This window comes from Protopterus annectens, chromosome 3.part1 (genome assembly GCF_019279795.1).
Source record: "Protopterus annectens isolate FY-2018-M chromosome 3.part1, PAN1.0, whole genome shotgun sequence".
Classification (NCBI taxonomy): domain Eukaryota; kingdom Metazoa; phylum Chordata; order Ceratodontiformes; family Protopteridae; genus Protopterus; species Protopterus annectens.
The window spans coordinates 1196844939-1196852420 of NC_056732.1; positions in this window are offsets into that span (position 1 = coordinate 1196844939).

The following is a 7482-nucleotide window of genomic DNA, read 5'->3' on the forward strand; positions in this document are numbered from 1 at the left end:
TGAAAAAATCTTACAATAGTAGCTCTCAGGAAGGATTATTTTTTGAGGAAGATGTAGTCAAGGATCTATGAGCTCTTTCAATTCCAAACAACATAGTTTCAGGAAAGAAGGTTTTGCACCTAGGCGATAGAGAATAAAATACTTTTGGGTCTGAACCAGTGGTCGTGATAGTTTCAGGCAAGTCTAAAATCTGAGGAAGCCAAAATGTTAAAAAAGTCTGTCATACTTACTCCTTCTACTTTTTTCTGTGAGACTAAAGATATGAATATTATTTCTCTGAGACCTATTTTCCAAGTCATCAATTTTATTAAACAGAATATTATTTTGTATCAGGAAGAACTCAGAATAGGTTCATAGGTTGGTACTAGGCTATCACCCTAGGGCCTCTACAAGCCTAGCCATAACAATTCCCTGGATATTTATTCCCACAATATTTACTTCCCTGGACCCCTGTCTAGCAGGGTGACTGACATGATCCCCGGGGTGAATTTCCGATCTCCCATCTAATCATCGAGGTTCCTTTTGAAGAGGGCCAAGGAGACACTCTGCTTGACATGTATGGGCAGTCTATTCCAGAGTATGGGGAGTCTCTGGGTCAGGAACCTATCCCTCCAGCATGTTTTGTTCATTGTGATGACAAGGCTTGGATCCCTGGAGCGTGTGACTCTGAGGGATTGGGATTTCTTTAAGTGGAGCATGTCCAATAGCTCAGGGTTTGACTAGGCCTTGTATGTTAAGCAGAGATCACTTCTGAGTAGACCATATGCCACAGAGTATAGCTGGAGTTTTTTTAGATGGTCAGCATATGGCATCTGTTTTAGACATGTGATTCTTTTAGTGCGACCTTTCCAGTTGTTGCAGATGTCTTGTGAGATACATACCAAACAGGGCGTTATACTCTATAATGGGTCTAATGAGGGATGAGTACAGTGGGACAATGACCTTCTTTTTCCTGGATGAAAAGCCCTTAGTGATGAGGTGTGCCACATAGAAGGATTTTCTGACTGTTGTGGCAATGTGGTTATCGAAGGTGAGACCACTGTCGACATGTGTCCCTAAGTCTCTCATCACACTTTTGGTGTTTATTTCACTGCCACCTATGTGGTAATTCATGGGTACATGGTTTTTCCCAAAGGGGATAACTTACATTTCTTGGCATTAAGCTTGAGCCCATGGCTCTGGCACCAAGTATCTGTTTCTGTAAGGCCCTTTTGTAGAATATCCACATAATTTGGGGATTCAGTAATGGCTCCCAGTTTGCAGTCATCTGTGAAATTTGTTAGCCAGAGTCCCTTAGTGTTGGCCTATACTTCAGAGAAGTGGATACCAAACAAGAGCGGTCCCAGGCCTGAACCATGAGGTACTCCATTTGTCACTTGTATGGAGCTGGATTTGGAGTCGGCTACTTTTACAGTCTGGGTTCTGTCTGTAAGCAAGTTGGCAACCCATCGAGTAACATAGGGACTTATGCCCAGCTTAGTAAATTTATCTATGATTCCAGAGTGGGAGATGGTGTTGAAGGTCTTGGTGACATCCAGATAGGCTGTGTGGATCACTTTTCCCTCATCAACAGCTCTGGAGACTGATTCGAAGAAGTCAATCAAGTTCAGGAGACAAGATCGGCCCTTCACGAACCCAAACTAGGTGGGATCCAGTGTTTGAAGGTTGCCAATGTCTTTGTTTATAAGTTGCATGATAATGCGCTCCATGATCTTGCAGATCAGGCTCATCAGTCTGATGGGACAGTAGTTCCCATGATCCAAGGTTGATCCCCCCTTGTGGAGTGGGATAACTGTAGCTGTGCGCCACTAAGTGGGCACGAAGCCTGAGGTGAGGCTATGATTAAACATGACACTTAGGTGAGGTGTCAGTTCATTTTGTAGTTCATGTAGTATACAGCCCGGGATGTCATCTGGTCCCATGGATGCTATATTCTTAACTTTGGAGAGTGCGGTTTCTACCTGTATGGCCAGGATTACCGGAATTTGGCAAAGTTTTGGTATTGAGATGGGCCCTTTAGGGGGTGAGAGGGTGGTGAAGCTGGCACTAAATCAATCTGCCAGGATATTGGCAATATCCATGGCATCGGTATATTTAATTCCATTCTGTTGTAGCTCAGAGCAGATCTGAGCATTGCCATTTAGATTCTTGACGTAGCTATAGAATGCCGTGTGGTTGTCTTTGGAATCTTTGACAATTTTATTTTCATAACTAGCTTTTGAGGATTTTATGAGGGATCTCAGCTTCTTACTGAGGCAGGTAAGGGTGTTTTTTGCATCCTGGGATTTTTCTCTTTTCTGCAACAGTTTCTTCCTTCTGTTGTATAGTTTCTTTATGGCAGGGGACCACCAGATTGGCTTCCTTTTTTTGGAGGAGAGCATCTTGGTTCTATTTGGGATGGCATGATTCATGCACGAGTGGATGTGCTCATACAGTGTCTTAGTGTAGGTTTCAGCACTCAAACTTTCAGATCCTGTCTGCATGGGTGTCATGAAGTTTGTCACTTCTGACTTGAGTAGCATGAAGTTGGCTTTGGAGAAGTGTTTTATGGAGGTTTCCTTACTGGGGGGTGGGGGTGGGATGGGGATGTCAAGGGTGATTTGCATATGGTCAGACCTAACCAATGAGGGGGAGACCAGTGGTGTGGATTATCCATCTCCCATGTTAGTAATGACCAGGTCTAGGATATTGGAGCCGCTGGTGGGACAATGGATTGGTTGATCCAGGGTGGTTGAATTTATGAATTCCAAGAACCATTGGGAAATTGTGTTGGTACCCGAGTAGTTTTCCCAGTTAATGGCAGGGTAGTTGAAATCACCCAGTATTAGGATGTTTGGTTGTATCTTAATATTTTCCAGTATGTTTAGAAAGGTGTAGTGAGAATCTTGGGGTATGGTGGGGGATCTGTAGCAAGCTACAATTTGGATTGCAGTCTTACCTAGTGTTAGTTGCCCTTGGAGAATTTCAGATGCATTTTGTTGGGCAACTAGCCTGGAGGTGATAATATCCTTGCTGAATATGGACACTTCTCCATCTTTAGTGTTTCGGTCTTGGTTTGTTGGCCGAAAAGTGTGGTAAGAGTTGTAGCCTGGTATTGCAGGGGTGCTCTCTGGAGCCTTGAACCAGGTCTCAGTTACTGCACAGATATTGATGTTCTCCATTTTTAGGAGTGCCTCAAGAGAGTGCATTTTGAGGTTTAGACTTCTAGCATTGAGTAGCATTACCTTCAGATTTTGCATGCTTGTATCTGTTATGGTAGTGGTTTTGTCCTTTGAACCTTGCCTAAAAAAAGCACTATAGGGGTGGCAAGAGCTTTAGCCAGTAACCTGAATCCCAGGGGTGACAGGTGCAGGCCATCTCTGGCAAAGCATTGTGGTTTGTCGATCTTGTCTTCCCAGGCAGACAGATACTGGATCCCCTATGAATAACACCAGAAGCTTAGCCAATTGTTGTAGTCAGTCATTTTGTCCTTATACTATGGTATCATTCTGGGCGAAGGCAGGATGTTACTCAGGGCTAGGGTCATACCTGTCTGGGCCACATGATCCGAGAGCTCTTCCATGTCTCTTTTCATGTAGTCCAGGGAGGTACATCTCAAGCCATTCACTTCAACATGGACAATGACAGAGTCGTATTTGTACTTGTTGTGGAGTGACTTGAGTGCATGCATTATGTGGTGGATCTTGGTACCCGACAGGCAGCTGACTGTAATTTTCTCCTTGTTCAGCCTGGTGAGTGTGCATCCGTGTACCTGACTATAGAGTCACCTATGACTAAAGTGTTGGGTACATTGTCTTGCCTTAGGGGCTGTTGTTGGGTGGCACACTAGTGTTGTGAGCTATGTGTCACTTTGGTTGTGTCTGATGTCTGTTTGCATGTTAGCTTCGGAAGTCCTTGTTGCTTGGGCAGGTTAATGTTAAGGGCCTCTGCATATGTGGGTTTCGTGTTGCTATGTGTGGGTGTTGGTGTGGGTTTTGAAGGGCTATGTGTTGCTTGAGGTGTAGTGCAGGTGTTAACCTTCAACTCTTGACTGTCTAGCACAATCTTGGCTGGAGAGAGCTTTGCTTCCAGTTTGGCTATGTAAGTGCATCTCTCGCAGGTTGTAGTGTTAGGTGGTAGGAGGATAGGGTTGTCTGTGTACATGAGGCAGTTGCCGCATTGCCCCAGTATGCCCAGATTCACCAGGTGGACAGGAAAAATCATGGGAAGCTGACCCTTGGACATGCCTGTTTAGGTGCTTATTTTGCAAAGTACAAGAGCTGTTTTCCCTTACCTTTGCAAAGTACTTTGCAATTATATGCTTAGTGCCTATGATTAATTTTGCCTTATTGACAAGGAGAGTTGAGTGCTTGTATCAGTTTCAGGCTTCCTAGTGCTTTCCAGCAGGTTCTAGAGCAAGTGCTAGTCACAGGGATTCAGATTTTAGTGCTACTACTGAGAAACCAGCTAGTTATAAGGGAATATTTGAAGATCAGACTTTCTAGCACCTGGAATAGTTTAACCATAGCCCTGCGGTGCTGCACAATGCAACAAATTTACAGACATGTTTTTAAGCCAGTAATCTGAAAGGGATTGAAATCAGCCCAAAAAGGCTAGTAAAATTACAATTTCAGAGCTGGAAACCACTCCTCTAGTGTTAGATAGGCAGTACAATGCTCACCACTCCCATTGGTAAGCAGTAGGACTTCCCTCTACCACAGCAAGGTATGGATAGCTCTGAACACAGAAAATAAAGTCCTGAGACAAGCAAAGCCTGGGATCTGGACTATACTGGATGGAAAGGTAGGAAACGATCAAACAAGATAGTATTTTATTTTTGGTTAAAACAGGCTAAACAATACAATAATACAGTAAATAAACACAGAAAATACAAATACACTTGAGTGTGTAGTCCTAAACAGAAAATGCAATTAAAACTCTACAAAATTAGCAATTTAAAACTTTTTAAATGAAGCAAAGCAAGTGCACAACTGAAAATCAATTTAAGAGGTAGTAATACAGTAGAATAAGTAGCTAGTTTACATATACAAAGAAGTCTATATATACAGAAAAGCAGCTAAAACACACAAACAATTCAGATGCAGTGCAACCTAGAGCACTTGACTTGTAGCAATATTAAGGCAAATACAGTTTTAATAAATGCACTAAAATATACTCTATATTTCCAAAATGTTTGAGAAGCACAGTCAGAACACAAGGAGATTCAGGCATTTTTTTTTCTTTTAAAGAAAGGGAAAAAGAAGGAACAGAAGGCCTTCTCAGATGTTCTCCCTGTATTAGGTAGACTGAGCTAATGAGCTAAAAAGCTAGACTGGGAGGAGTGTTCCAGATCAAATTTGCAGTAAATTTACAGTAGGGGCGGGCAACTACAAAGCCATCAAGTATAACAGCAAGACACCAACAGGGAGGGAGGCTGGGGACCAATACTAAAGCTATTAGACTACAGACAGTATGCACTACAGAAAGCCACAAAATGAAAGTTTTTAAACATATAAAGGGGCAAGGAGACTCTACAGAATGTGTTTAACTGCAAACAAATCAGTTACCTCTGCAGATTAGTTAATAGCAATAAAACACATTAAAAAGTATGCAGCAGACAATAAAAACTGCTATATATAAATTGCTAAAAGCAATAACCAGTATAAATAAGCCAAAAAACAGGACACTTACTGTTATATATCTCAGATCAGAGTTGTAGTCAATGCCCCTCCTCCACTATGCTCAGTGTGTATAGACAGAAATCCTCTCAAAGTTAGGGCTTAAATACAACAAGATACAACCTTAGATAACTTTAAAAAAAAAAACACAAAAGAAATGGCCCCCAATAGCCAGCAGCCAATCAACACAATCCTGCCACAAAGGTAAAGAAAGGCTTCTGCTAATTCAAGACATCCTAGTCATGTGCTCAGAACAATCACTTCAAAACCAAAGAGGTCCAGAGACAGCAAATCTGAGCTGGGACAATACTAAAGCTATTAGCCTACACTCTTTTAGACAGTAAACACTACAGAAATCTTTATGACAGCAGTGAGCCACAAAATGAAAGTTTTTAAACAGATAAAGGAGCAAGGGGACTCTACAGAATGCTTTTAACTGCAAACAGATCAGTTACCCGTGCAGATTAGTTAATAGCAATAAAATACAGTAAAAAGTATGCAGCAGGCAATAAAAAGTGCTATGTATAAATTGCTAGAAGCAATAACCAGTATAAATAAGCCAAAAAAAACAGGATACTTATTGTTATATATCTCAGATCAGAGTTGTAGTCAATGCCCCTCCTCCACTTTTCTCAGTGTGTATAGACAGAAATACTCTCAAAGTTAGGGCTTAAATACCAGAAGATTTAACCTTAGACAACTTTTTTTTTAAAAAGCCCAAAAGAACCAGCCCCCACTAGCCAGCAGCCAATCAATGCAATCCTGTCATGAAGGTAAAGAAAGGCTTCTGCTAATTCAAGATGGCCTAGTCATGTGCTCAGAACAATCACTGCAAAAACAAACATGCCCAGAGCCAGCAAATCTGAACTGGGACAATACTAAAGCTATTAGCTTACACTCTTTTAGACAATAAACACTACAGAAATCTTTATGATTACTTAATCCACCACTGGCCAGATACATGTGACTTTCAAGGGAAGGGAAGTTTATTTTTGGTTATGTTAAGCTTTTTTTCAATATGAGACTATTTAGTTTAGCAAATGGCCATCGGTGTTTATGGTAAATAATTTGAAATAAAAGTTTTAAATTAAATCCAAATATCTGTTATCATTGTGAAATTTAAAAAGAAAATGTTGTGCACACTTATAAATTTATTACTAGATTTTTTTAAAACCTTATACCTCTGACTGTGTTTACCCCATATCATCTATGTTTATGCTATTAATTAACAGAAAGAGCAAAAACTGACAGTTTCATTTGCTGTCTGAATGACACTAATGAAAGAAATTAATTAGGTCAGCTCTTACACAGCAGATAAAACTAATGCATCTTTCTTTTGTTCACATTCTCAGCACATCAAAAAGACAATGTGAACATTGCAGGAAGTTGACAGCTATTTTTTCTAATAAAAGTGTCTGTATTCATGAAGCAAGTATTTATGTACCAAAAGTACACTAGGTTCTACACAATTTCCCCTCCCACCTCTTGCTTCCTATAAAAAATGTGGCATGATTAACACAATTTAAAGGAAGGAACAATGTAAGGCCTTTTAAGTCTTCACATTCCTTAGATGATTCATTCCTTTTAAGTACCATAATGTATAATAATTCATATTTGTATTTTTACTACAAGAGAAAGAATGTGATTCCTATTACAACAGTGTTCTGAACTACCTGACGGAATAGTTAATTACTTTGATTACATTTGTTTATATAATCAAGAGATATACATTCTATTATTCTCACAGCAGTACAAGATCAAGACTGTCTTTTTTAAACCTCCTTATTAAATCATGCCATTGGTATTGTTTCATTTTGTGATTCAT